This window comes from Anolis carolinensis, chromosome 5 (assembly GCF_035594765.1).
Source record: "Anolis carolinensis isolate JA03-04 chromosome 5, rAnoCar3.1.pri, whole genome shotgun sequence".
Taxonomy (NCBI): Eukaryota; Metazoa; Chordata; class Lepidosauria; order Squamata; family Dactyloidae; genus Anolis; species Anolis carolinensis.
The window spans coordinates 84,660,566-84,675,066 of NC_085845.1; the positions used below are offsets into that span (position 1 = coordinate 84,660,566).

The following is a 14,501-nucleotide window of genomic DNA, read 5'->3' on the forward strand; positions in this document are numbered from 1 at the left end:
TCAACCAAAATGCGCAAAATATATCATGCAAGTTTTTGAAACTTCGTTAGGGACCTCATCACATAGATGCCTTTGTGGTGAATCGGCGGGACAGCAGAGCAATCCCGGCTTGTCCCCATGGTAGCCCTGTTGTTCCAAATGGAACATGGAGGCTCCGATGTTGGCGGTGCAGCAACAACTTCCAGCATTTTTTTTTTTTGGTCGTGGTTACTAGGACTAAAAGGAGCTGAGATTCAAAATATCTGGAGGACACCAGGATGATGAGGAAGGGAAGAATTCTTGTCACATTATTTGCATCTTAGCACAGAAAATTATTTTGGTAGGCAAAGTGTGAAAAGAACAGGAAGATGTAAAGTAGAGGAAGAAAAGGTGTGGTTTGTACTGGGAATTATAAATATGTTTAATAACTATTTTTAACATGGAGCAACTGTTTAAAAAAGCCCCACACATCTTGATATGCTCTAAAAGTCTGGAGATATAATAAGTAAAAAAACCATGACAGTCTTAGCTGTGAAATCTCTGCAGAGGGCAGTTACCTTTTTACAAGATAACGGGAAATTTTAGCATCACATTTGATAAGTGTTCCAGAAGAGCACACATTCGTCTTGACTATACTGCTTGTCATATGATGTTCCTCCCTGCTCTCATCTACAGATCTTACTGATCTTTGAAACACTTCCATTAGGAGGAATGGACAATAGGCCCTTGAGGTGCCTTGGCAGTATCGCTTCATTCATGCTGGCATTCAGCAGTGACATTTCACTGCCTTTCAAGAGCAGATACCTTACTGAACCCAACAGCGCTAAAGTATCAGCAACAGTCACTGAGCAACTGAGATATGAGTAATGACAATAGTAGTGTCGTAGAGACAGAATGGAGGGAACAGTTATAAGCAACATCTCTTTATTCCTTCCTTTCCACCTGAAAGTGACGTAAAGGCCACTGCACACAATGAATTCTGGGGTGAAAGATATCACTAGAGGATTCCCTGCAGACCTGTATTCCTTTCCCATTCAGTTCATCAGTTAATGCTGATGTGGGACATATCAAACTGATAGCACTCCATCCAAACACCAACAGATTACAATTTATGATGATTGTACCAGACTTCTCCACCCTGGTATCCTATAGATATTTTATACTGGATTTCCATAATATCCAGTTATTGCCATGCTTGATAAGGCTGATTAGAGTTGGGAGTGTCAAACTTCCAGAAATCCACACGACTATACATGTGACAAGATAGGCAAGCAATTTCAAGCTTTTTAAAAGTAAAAATAGAGAGTAAATTGTCCTGGCCCTTACATCCTTTCCAAATTATTTTATAAGAAAATATTGGCTATATATAAGGAGCCACCAGTGGCGCAGAGGATTAAACTGCTGAGCTGCTGAACTTGTGGACCAAAAAGTTGGTGGTTCAAATCCAGGGAACGGAGTGAGCTCTCACTGTTAGCCGCAGCTCCTGCCAACCTAGCAATTCGAAAATATCCAAATGTGAGTAGATCAATAGAAAGGTAACAGCGCTCCATACAGTCTTGCTGGCCACATGACCTTGGAGGTGTCTACGGACAACTCTTCGGCTTAGAAATGGAGATGAGCACCAACCCCCAGAGTCAGACACAACTACACTTAATGTCAGGAGAAAACCTTTACACACACATACACACACATGTATAACTGCTGTTTATGTCAATGCAAAAGAAGGCTAGGAGAAAGTAAGGATTTTTTGTAACATGTTAATTTTGCCATTCATACATTTGGACTGTAAGCATAGAGATCTCCTTTTGCATTATGAGATCTAGTTCTTCATATTTTATTATTTTAGTTACACATAAATATTTTTATAGAATTAAAATACAACATTATCCTCCTGCTCTTTGTCATGGTAGTGGGCTTTCTAAAAATTACCACTGAAACATCATAATTATATATTTCACATAACTGTTTGATATAGATCCATTATGCCTTTATAAAGACTAGCAGAGAAATAACTCTCCATATTTTAGCAGTTGAAATATGTGTGTCTGTGTCTTCTTGCTGTTTGATAATGAAAAATATGTCACCTTGCATTTGTGCTGGCAGCTAAAAACAGAGATCTTATTTTATTGTCCAAATTAAAATATTCATTTGTTTGTTACGGCATACAGCTTAATGGCAGAAAATGTGCTACTGCATTGGTTTCAATTCATTGATTCCAAGCATGTCTAAATCTGTATTCAATCTACTTACTTCAACAAAAGCATGTTTGGTTTACAACAGTAGAAGAAGAAAAAACCCATAAGGACAGATATATCATTTTAACTAGGATGCAACAAGGGCTATAATTTTCTCTATGTTCAAAGGGGATTTCTTTCTTTATTGAGGATGTATTTAGATACTGTATAAAGCTCATGTTATAGTAGAAAAATACAATAGGTTTAAAATAAATTAAACCAAGAAAAAAAATAGTAACAATAAACAACTGTTTCTTGTTATTTTTTCTTGGTTTAATCAATTTTAAATCCATGTTGGCAGAAAAGGCAGCTTGCTTTAGCATGTTGTAGGTTGTGGTTTTGGTCTGATAGTAATGGTCTGATAGTTTTCCTTTCTTTGCAGGTTAAGTATAGAGACCTAGGGCTTGACTGGTCCAAAACCCTGCTTTAGATGAGAAGTCACTCCTGGATGTCCAATTGATGTCCAGGGACTTCCTGTCCACAAAGAAGAGGTAACATGTAGTAACTCAATTTATCCCACATTACACAAAGTTAGGAAAAGCTGTGCACTTTAGGGTGAGTCTGGCTTGATGGACTGGCAGTAATATGAACTGGTCTGCTGTCTACATAGTCCGGTGTTGCCATCTTTTTTTTCCGTTGAACACGGGGAAAGGGGGACGAATTGAGTGTCCTGTCACTGTGACAGACACTTACAGAGCTGAGACTGAACATGTTTTGAACCATTTGGATGGTCAGGACTCTATCCCATTGTGCTGCAGGATGGGGATGGGCATTGCAGCCACTCGCTGGAGTGGTCTGGAGTATTGCTACTCGAGTTTGGCCTTGGATTAAAGAGATGATATATACATATACAGTATCTTATTCCAAGCAGTGTGCCTATATGTCTCTGACAGAATTCCTGTAGCCTTAAAATGGTTTTAGATTAGCTAAATTCTGGCCAAAATCATGTTTGCTCTGCAGGTAGACTTCTGTCATTCTGCTCAAGTTCACAATTGTTGTCTTCTTCCCATCCTAACTAGACATTCTTTCTCATAGCTGTTCAAATATAAGGGATTAAAAGTGTACACTAATTTACTCCCCTCCCTGAAGGCTTTTCAGTTTCATATACCCAGCTGAACAAAATTGAAACTATAGGTATTCTCTTCTTAGCTAAGATGCCCACATTCTTGTTTTGTTCAATTACACAACAGATGGATTTTCCACCTGAAGCTAATATGACAATTCCTCTTGTAGCATATTCAGATTTTGCTGAAAGCAGCCCTAGGGTTCACCATAATCTTTTCAAGGATCCCTAAATGGAGAAGTAATAATGGTAGGCAAACCTCCCTAAACAATAGCCTGTTCTCCAACAAAGTTCTTCCTTTGTTATGTGCATCCACAGCAAAGTACTGAGTGCACGCTACAATATCCTCTGCACAAATCACTAAGAAGGGCCCAAAGATCTGGTGAGCACCTTCCAAGGATCAACTGTGCATCCATGCTCCGGCGCTCCTGTGGCAGACATGCTAGTGCTTCTCTGCAAATCACTGCAGTATAGTCCCACTTATAGTAATAAATATTAAGACTAACTACTTCGGTAACATAGAGGATTCTCTGGGGTGATCTAGTGGTAATGACTTGAGGACTTGAGAATGAGAGAGGTGCTTCAGTCAACAAACACAGAGAATGGAGGCATGATACAGAGTTATGAATTCCATCCAACCTGCTGTCCTTAAGAGCAATGGAAAAATGTTGCACTTTTATTAAAGTAAGATGCACCTCCTAGATCTCTCTCAATATTGTAGTTTTCTATAGGAAAGAACACCATTTTTACATGCAGTTTAACCCTTGTATCCTATAAGGATATGTTCCAAAACTCCCCTATAAATACCTGAAATTGCAGATATTTTTTTTTACTATACTTAGACTACAAGTATACCACAGAATAGCATTGGAAGATGTAGAGAGCCCTACAAACAAGTTCAGGGGATTTCTTTGGCACATGGATATCAAGTCTGAGAATAAGGGAGTTGTACTGTATGTAGAAAAGGTATCAATTTTAATGCAATGATGCCACTGTGATAAGTAGAGTTGTTTGTTAATAATGAATGAAGAACCATCTTTTGGCAACAAAACTTAAAACAAAATAAATAAAAATGCAAATTATGCACTAGGCAGAAGTCTCAACTGATGAAGTACAATACTGTATTTAATAACAATAATACGCTATTGTCAATCAATTATTCTAATATTCCAGTTTTGTTTTTAAAAAAGCAGATCTCCAGATAAAAACAGAACAAAATGCCAACAAATCAAGCAAAAGTTGTCACACAGATGACTAATAATTTCAGTGTCTTGGAAATTAAAAAGCATTATTGTAACTATAAACAATTAAAAACACAATAAACAGGATAGAATAGATTCACTCTATTGTTTTTTACAGATAGCATTTAAAAAAACCCGAGTGTTTATTTTAAATGTTCAGTCTCTTGGAACAAATAAAACTGACCTTATTATGTGCAAGTGGGAACTGTGATGCCCCATGGGCCTCGGAGTTGCGACTCCAGTGCCATCATGGATCATGATGATGAAAACATGGGGTTTTTGCCGTCTCAGCAAGAGACGGAGCCATTCCAGATGCCTGTTGTGGATAATTCTTGCCAAGAACTCATTACAACAGACCTTGGACAGATTCTTCCCAGTGCTTCCCCTCCCTTTGCGAGAAGGGAATTTTATCAGGCGAGCCGTTTTCAAAGGGAACATACGAGGAGGAGCGAGAGATTAGCTGCCAGACAGGGCCTTAATTAGCTAAGTTCTCCTGGGAAATTGCAGGGAGAAAAGCATCTGGATGAAGATGTGTTTCGCTTCTCTTTCCCTTGGGAAAGGAAGCTCTGGACACCTGCTTTGCAGGAAGATTAAAGTTCTTTAAAAGTATCCCGCACGTTGAGTCCGTTGCAGAGTCAACAGATCAGCCTAAGGATTAACTTCGGTTCCAGCCTTGTGTGGACTGCGTTTAAGTCTGCAACCCTCAGTTCGTTTGTGCCTTGCCTTGCCGTGTACTGTGACCTATCTCGTCGTGTTTTTCAGCCTTGAATCTTGTGCCAAGTATCCAGCCTTTGTTTCCAGCTCCCTGCCTTGGACTCACGTAAAACCTCAGAGAAAACTTTGGACGTTTATCCCCACTCTAACTGCCTGGAGTTAAGAGTGTGTTTCGGTTTTGGAATTACAACTTTGAACTCTAATATAATATACTGGACAATATAATTCTGGACTATATTTGACCTTTCCTCAAAGGTCTATTGCTGAACTATATTCTATGCTTGTTTTTTTTCTACTATAATATTTCCTTAATAAAGATATTAGATTGTTATTGGCCTCCGTGTGCTGGTTCTTAGTGCTCCGCTGCCAGGGCGTGACAGGAACATTCAAATGGTTCTATTTCTTGAGCTCCCTTCTGAAAATTAAAATCTGCTTTTAAAACCCACCACAATAACTTTTCATAGCAATTCCAGAGTGCCTGTACTATCATCCAGTTGCTATCTAGAAAGTCAATATTTTTATTTCAGCCTAATAGAACAATTTAAATATGGAGCTCTTCCACCCAATAGATGGTGCCATACTATTTTCTTCCTCATAGGACCCTTCCACACAGCCCTATATCCCAGAATATCAAGGCAGAAAATCCCACAGTATCTGCTTTGAATTGGGCTATCTGGGTCCACACTGCCATATATTCTAGTTCAAAGCAGATAATGTGGGATTATATTCGGCTGTGTGGAAGGGGCCTTAGTTATCTGGATATTATAATTATCTTATTCAGTTCCGAAAAGGTTCTAGGAACTGAATGATTACTAGCCTTTTTAACATCATAAATGAATCATTACAAATTTAACATTACTTTTCACAACATTATATTCTTAGCAATTTGCCATAGTCAAAATGTCTTACTTGAAAAATAGATGATCATCTACTTTACCACTGGAAGGGCCACAGGTGGGTCATGGGCATGAAGACCTACTCCTGCTCACTAGCATATGGAGAGGAGGAGGATTAGTCAATGAGTGACTACTACAGGGCCTTGGTTGAGAGTTATTTTGTATCTGGGCTCTGCTAGTCTATGTTAGCCCAATTTACCACCATAAGCCACACAACTAACCCACACAACTTTGTGAACTCCAGTTGGCTTCTGTAAATTAATATGACATTTGTTCAGATTTTATGTCATTATATAATTTTTGTCTGACTATGTTGGTTTAAATTATTGATGTTAGATTTAATTCATTGATCTTAGCTTTAATTTGATGTTAGGTTTTAACTGCTGTTTTCATATGTGGGGTTTTCCTGGGATTTTATGTCAGTATTTGTTTGTTTTACGGAGGCATTAGATGTTTGCCATTGTATGTTGGAATCCGCCCTGAGTCCTCTTGGGGAGATAGGGCGGAATACAAATAAAGTTTATTATTATTATTATTATTATTATTATTATTATTATTATTATTATTATTATTGTATGACACAGCAAACAAGATAGATATGCTGGATTTCGTTTCACAAAATCACAAGTCAAACACTTCCCAAGTGTCTAGGACTTTGTGATGTATTTTCAGATGATGCGTGCAGATCCCAGTAAGGTGGCCTTTTTCCGTTGACAAATTGTAATTTTGTCAGTGTTTATTGTTTCCAAATGCCGGCTGAGATCTTTTGGTACGGCATCCAGCGTGCCGATTACCACCGGGACCACCTGTACTGGTTTCTGCCAGGGTCTTTGCAGTTCGATCTTGAGGTCCTGGTAGCAGCTGAGTTTTTCCTGTTGTTTTTCATCAATCCAACTGTCACCTGGTATGGCGACAACAATAATCCAAACCTTTTGCTCTTCCACAACCGTGATGTCTGGTGTGTTGTGTTCCAGAACCTTGTCAGTCTGGATTCGGAAGTCCCACAGTATCTTTGCGTGTCATTTTCCATTACCTTTATAGGTTTGTGGTCCCACCAGTTCTTTACTGCTGGAAGGTGGTACTTGTGGCATAAATTCCAATGAGTTGTTTGGGCCACATAATTATGCTTCTGTTTGTAGTCTGTCTGTGCGATTTTCTCACAGCAGCTGAGGATATGATCAACAGTTTCGTCAGTTTCCTTGCATAGTCTTCATTTTAGGTCATCAGCTGATTTTTCAATCTTTGCCTTAATTGCATTTGTTCTGATGGCTTGTTCCTGGGCTGCAAGAATTATTATTATTATTATTATTATTATTATTATTATTATTATTATATTATATTATATTTGACACAACGACATTGTATGACACAGCAAACACGATAAATATGCTGGATTTTGTATCACAAAATCACAAGTCAAACACTTCCCAAGTGTTTAGGACTGTGTGATGTATTTTCGGATGATGTGCGCAGATCCCAGTAGGGTGGCCTTTTGCAGTTGACAGATCGTAATTTCGTCAATGTCTATTGTTTCCAAATGCTGGCTGAGATCTTTTGGCATGGCACCCAATGTGCCAGTCACCACTAGGACCACCTGTACTGGTTTCTGCCAGAGTCTTTGAAGTTCGATCTTGAGGTCCTGTTAGTGGCTGAGTTTTTCCTGTTGTTTTTCGTCAATGCGACTGTCACCTGGTATGGCGACATCAATGATCCAAACCTTTTTCTTTTCCATAACTGTGATGTCTGGTGTGTTGTGTTCCAGAACTTTGTCAGTCTGGATTCGGAAGTCCCACAGTATCTTTGCGTGTTCATTTTCCATTACTTTTGCAGGTTTGTGGTTCCACCAGTTCTTTACTGCTGGGAGGTGGTACTTGCGGCATAAGTTCCAATGAATCATTTGGGCCCCATAGTTGTGCCTCTGTTTGGAAAGGAGGAGGAGAGTGAGGAAATGAGTGGCAACACTACAAGAGAGCTGTTCTGCCGTGTCATCATCCTAGGATACTGGGAGACCAACAGCTGAGACAGCTACAAAATCATGAAATACACAAAAGACAAACCCGTAAAAACTCGAGGGACCAAAATAGACCTCCAGAATATATGTTAAAATGAAATTAGTAAAATGTTGAACTATATGACCTGAATGCTATCTATTTGACATGTATTTACTAAAGGACATTTTCTTCCTCATGAGACAGCAGGCTGTCATGTTTTTCTACAGAGCCATCCACCAATCAAATTCTACAGACATAATTCTAAAGACGTATTTTAAGCTTCAATTGGCATGTGGTTAGAAAATCTAATGAACTAATATCTTAATCACTGAGTGTTCCTCACTATACTGCCTAGGACTGCTGGGATTTGCAGCTCAACAGCATCTGCAGGGCCTCACAATTCCCATCTCTGAATTACACTAAATCAATTAATCCTATATAAAGCTTAGTATACTCCTTGAACAAGTTGTTGGATGTCATCAAGTTATTTCTGACTTATGTTAACTCTAAGGCAACTCTATTAGAAGATCTTTTTGGCAGAATTTGTTCAGAAGGGGTTTGCCCAGGCTGAGTGGAAGATCTGAACCTTGATTTCCCAGTGCTGTAACCAATACCTAAACAATACATTGTTTACTCCCTTCTAAACAGTGCATATTGCAAATATAATAACTGGTTGCATACAGTAACAGCAGCATATTGAAGGAACATCAAAACCTGTGCCAACAACAGCACCTCTGTTCTTAACAGCAAAGGCTTTGGGTGTTCTCTCTTGGAACGCTAACCCCAGTGCAGCTGTATAAGAGAAGCCTAAGAAAATGAAAACTGAATGACTGAATGAAACATGAAAGGAATATATTACCTAAATCAATTCAAGTCAACCACTTTCTCAGGAACAAGAAGCCTATAAATATTGATGGATATGTTGTAATGAACAGAAACAATAAATAATAGCATTTATTTAGTGGGTCTATCACGGATTTTTATAATGATGGTATTTAAATTGAACCAATATCGGAAATGATGTTCATTTTTCACATTTGTACTCTTTACTGCCTTCAGAATAAATATATAATAGGCTTTGGAATTACAACCTTCACAACAAGCACTGTTAGTTTAGTTGTTTAGATGGCAGCAGAAAAATTGCTCTATCAATGGAAATGTGAGAAGGCCCAGGCCAGAGGGAGGTAGTACAACTGTGAAGTGCAGTTATACTCCAGAATACAGTCTCACACTACTTTAACTGCCATGGCTCAATGCTGTGGAATCATGGTGTTATCGAGCCACGGCAACCCCTCCCCAAAAGTTTATGAACAATGAAAAGACTTCAAACAAGAAATATCATTTTTTCTTTATTCTTAAAAACATTTTTCTTGGTTCCAAAATTACACAATGTAAAAGACACTAGAGGCTCCAGGAGGACCTAGCAGCAGCTGTACCCTAAAACTCTATTAAATCTAATCCTTTAATAAATGTATCAACTTGATATTCTATGTGTAACTTATATTACTTGTATACTGTGTCAATTCCTAAATATATCAAATGTTTCAAATGTGTATTGAAGGCAGCTACCTCATTTGCAATTATAACTCCTTGGGAACGCAGCCAGGGTACCTCCAGCTATTTCCCGTCAGATAATATCAAAGCCTTTGTGTGTGTATATAAGACAGATGATCCCCTTTGTCACAAAGATGAGCTCAGCAAACACGAATCCATTAATCTCCTGAATGGGCAGCCAAGCCCCTGATTATCTGGAACTGCCATCTTTGTCTTTTGAGTCTTGCACCCCTTGTTTCATTGGAGCTGAACATTTAAGTTACTTAAGTAATCATTTGCAAATCCATGTCGCCACTTCCTCCTGTTTCGCACCCTCCCAGGGAATGTCTCTTCAATTGACTTGATCTTTAAACTGTCCAAAGATCAGTTCTTCTTTCCACCACGGATATCTCCTCCTGCAGGCTGTGATGTCAGGGGAGGCCCCAAGCAATTCCTGCATGGATCCTAACCAGCCTCACTTTTCAGCCAATCAGGGGAGGGAGCGGGAAGTCTGAATAGCTGTCAGAACTGCATGGAATATCATGTATTTTTTTGTGGATTTGTGCTTGTACCCTTTGAAGCGTATTGCTGGTACTTGCATCCTATTTGGACAAATCGTTATAAACCTCTGTAGCTTTGCCTTCAACCCAGAGTGCTTGTTCTTTGTCTTGGCTGATGTGGTTTAGCAGAAGTACACCGGGCACAGACCTCCTTATCAGTGGGCTGAGCTGAAATCTCTACAGTAGAAGTGGTAATATTACATAGCCTTCTATGCCAAATAGTGCTATTGTTTCACAAAACTGCAAGTCCCTGGGTTCTGCAACATTGAGCCATGGCAGTTAGTGACATCAGACTGCATTGATTTTACAGTGCAGGTGTACCCTGTGATGACAACATTTAGGGATGAACCAACATTTAGGGATGCAAATAATCCTTGCAAGGTTTCTTTTCCTCAACAAAGAGAGTGTCTTGTACATAGAGATACTGTGCTGAAAAACTGGGCATATGACCATTCTTTTTTTTTGGGGGGGGGGGGAATAACAAATAAGGGGGGTTACACTATTTTTTTTTCACAAAATGCAAAGATCCCATCTTCTGTATAACCCGCATGTTTTCTTATTAAAAATATATCAGATTCAATGCTATTCAAAAACTATGCAGAAATCTCATATTTCTCTGCAGCAGAGAGGAATGTTTTCAGAAAAACAAGAATTAAAAATAGGCAAAGATTCACATCTCTACCAGCATTATCTAAAGAGCAGGAAGGAGTGAAAATACAGTAGCCTGTCTTTGTTGACAAGTTAGGGGATCTAAGACCAACCAGGAACACACTCTCCCACAGAAAATCTTTACACAAGGTCAGAGCCACAAGATCAATTAGATGTGACCTGGCTAAGTAGCCTTGCAAAGCAGAGAAACTATTAGACTCTGATGTCAGGCATCCATAGTAGTATAGAAGAACAAAATGAGACTTAATGGACAGAATTAGGAGACAGTATTATTTGTTTTCTATTACTATACCACCCTTGTTGGTGTTTAGGTAGGGTGGAGTGAGGAATACTGGACAGTACCTATAAATGTCAAATTAAAGCCCCAACAGATTCAACAGCATTTACCACATATCAGTGCTTTCAAGTACACTTTAAGGGTGTTAAAGTTTAAAACCAGTACTAGAGTAAACTGCAACTCAAATAAAATGAATATCTGGCACATGTTTTAAAAATAAAAACTCTACTACGTTTTCATTTGGCTTTCTTGCAAAAGACGATGCTCCAGTTATGTCGAATGTTTTATAAGATCACACAGCACAATAAGATGAACAAGAAATGATCAACACAAATCATTTTCTAAGTCATGACTCTGCTAAAACAAGTAACTAAATGAAAACTTCTCCAACTTAAAGTCTACATTAACCTAACATTGATCCTTTGTAGCTGACAAATGTGAACTTGACTCAAAACCAGCAGATTGCACATCTCCAAATCAAAGCAACATTTTACTTTATTTTGTGATAGGAAGGATTCATCAGGTCCTCCTAGCTGGGAACAGAAGAGCCCAGTGGGGGTGGGGGTGCTGATTTTTCTACTATACCTACCTATGGATTTCCTTAAGTGAAATCCTGCTCTTCTTGCTGAAGCCTTGCTCCTCTTCTCTGCTCACCATCTGGCATTAGTTGGTTCTATAACTCTGGTCCCTTGAACCTTACCCTGCATCCTACAGACTCTCAAACACTGTGTTTCCATTCCAGCTTCTGAGTACTTTTTTGTACATTATTACCATATTTTTGATGACCTCCCCAAAGACTGAAAGCAGAGAGATGGGGCTGGAGGGGGGGGGGGGATTTTAAAGATTCATTTGAAATCAACCTAACTAGTCAAACCTACCAATACACAGTGAGCTTTTAGTATCTGCAGGGGTTTTGTTTCAAGATTACCATGGATATCAAAATCCATGGATATTCAAATCCCAGAATACCATAGTGTAGTAAAATGAGCAAAATTAAAGTGTGTATTCTGGATTCTTGTGTGTGCGGAAATTTTTAAACCACAGATGATGGAATCCTTGGGTACAGAATCCATGGATACAGAGGGCTGACAATACTGAGAAGGATCCCAAGTTCTCCCTTCTGCAAAGACTTCAGAGACCTATCACTCACAAAAGTCTTACATTGCAAAGCTAGGTTTCTCTCCAGTCTTGTACCTTTAACCTCCAGTTTTAACCCCTCTACCTTTGCTTGCACCATTCTGAATACTTTACAGCATGCATGGGTTAATATTGAATAGAAAGAAATGTAGTTCTCTAATATTCAAGTAAAAGTACAAATATCAACTTCAATTCCTAGCACTGCATCAGAGAAGAAAAGAAGACACTTTGTTCAATGCCAAAGGTCTGCAAATGAATAGCAGAAAGTCATTTGGTTACCAAGGAAACCAAACAGTGATGTAGCTGGCGCTTCATTGAAACCAGGATCAGAGGAGGGAAATAGCGTAATTTTGCAATATATTGTGTCAAGAACATCAATGCAGCATTGCAAGAGAGAGACACACATACACAGCTGTATTGACTGCTGTTACTTTTAGTAATAAATACTTTTACAAGACCTCTATTTATAAGTGTATGCAGAATGGAAACTATTCCAGCAGCTCCAAACAGAGCTTTTTTTTTCCTAATATGGATCTGGGATTTACTTTGTATCTGAACTGCAGATTAAATCTACTTTAAGATTACAGTAGAGTCTCACTTATCCAACATAAACGGGCCGGCAGAATGTTGGATAAGCGAATATGTTGGATAATAAGGAGACATTAAGGAAAAGCCTATTAAACATCAAATTAGGTTATGATTTTACAAATGAAGCACCAAAACATCATGTTAGACAACAAATTTGGCAGAAAAAGTAGTTTAATACGCAGTAATGCTATGTAGTAATTACTGTATTTATGAATTTAGCACCAAAATATCACGATATATTGAAAACATTGACTACAAAAATTCATTGGATAATCCAGAACGTTGGATAAGCAAGTGTTGGATAAGTGAGACTCTACTGTACAAGAAAGTAGAGGTCAGACTGCAGGGTTTGGAAAAGGTGCATCAGTGCTTCTGTGCAAATCCAAATCCAAGCTGAAGATAAGGAAAATGAACGTACTGTATCCACAGGAGAAACAGAGCTTTCCCATTAACCTTGTGAGATGATGATGATGGCAATTATAAGACACCCCATAGCCTATAAAAATTTGGCAGAGTGCCATGAACAAAAAGTTCCTGTCTAAATTTAAACAGAGTGGAACAGGACGTGAGCAGGGAACCAACTGAAACAGCATAAATGCATCTTACTCCAAAGACAGGTGCATCAACATATTGTCCAAACACTCTTCATAATGCTTCTTTTTATCATTGCAAATTCCTCACTTGTTCCTAAAACTGCCTAAAGCAGTGGTACTCAACCTGGAGTCCCCAGATGATTTTGGCCTACAACTTTCTGGGAGTTGAAGGCCAAAAACATCTGGGGACCCCAGGTTGAGAACCACTAGCCTAAAGAGATTCAAAGATGGCCTCATGTCTGGCTCATAAGGACTGAATAGAAGGAAAGACAGCAACCAGGATAATGTGGAATCAATATCACTGAAGGCAATTAAATACTCCTAGGGCACAGGTTGATCCTATTACCTAGCCACAATGACTGCTGTTAATATTGCCATACTGTAGATCCCGAACCTGCAGCAGGAAAGCCAAAATTCCAATAGCAACATTTGTTGAGGGCTGTCATAAGAACAACAGCTGTTACTGCAGATTTCTTAGGATATAGGGCCCTAAAAACCTAAAGATGGGGTCAGTTCTGGGTGGTAAATGACTAACAAACCCAAGTGCTCTAGGCTGTATCAGAGAAAGGAACTAATAGAACCAACCTTTGTGTATTCTTTGCTTAAGAAAGAAAGAAATTCATGGGATCGCCATAAGTCACCAAGCAACTTGAAGGCACACATGCACACACACAACCACAACCACAAAATCAATATCATTGCTCCCATTTGACATATAGAAGTACCAAAGCTGGTAGTGAAGTTTGTCTTCAAAATTGTGTTTGTGTGAATATCACAAAATATATGTGGAACCACAGGCAATTCATGCACCAAGTCAAACTCAGTCACCTCCCCACTATTTTATGTGAGAGAGGGCCTCCCAACTCACTCCGTGAACAACCCACCAAGTTCTAGATTCAAACAAGTAAATGCACAAAATATACCATGCAGGCTTTTGAAGTATCACTTCTGCCTACATTGAGATCCCTCCACATCATTTTAACTAACCAAGTAACATCTGATACAATAGAATAGAATAACTTTATT

At 38.8% G+C, this 14,501-nt stretch overlaps 1 protein-coding gene across 2 annotated transcripts in view; it reads right to left on the minus strand.

Annotated features, from left to right (window-relative positions):
- lhfpl3 (LHFPL tetraspan subfamily member 3) overlaps positions 1–14,501 on the minus strand; it is a 291,185-nt gene that overhangs the window by 113,248 nt on the left and 163,436 nt on the right. The gene's annotated exons all lie outside the window — the stretch shown is intronic.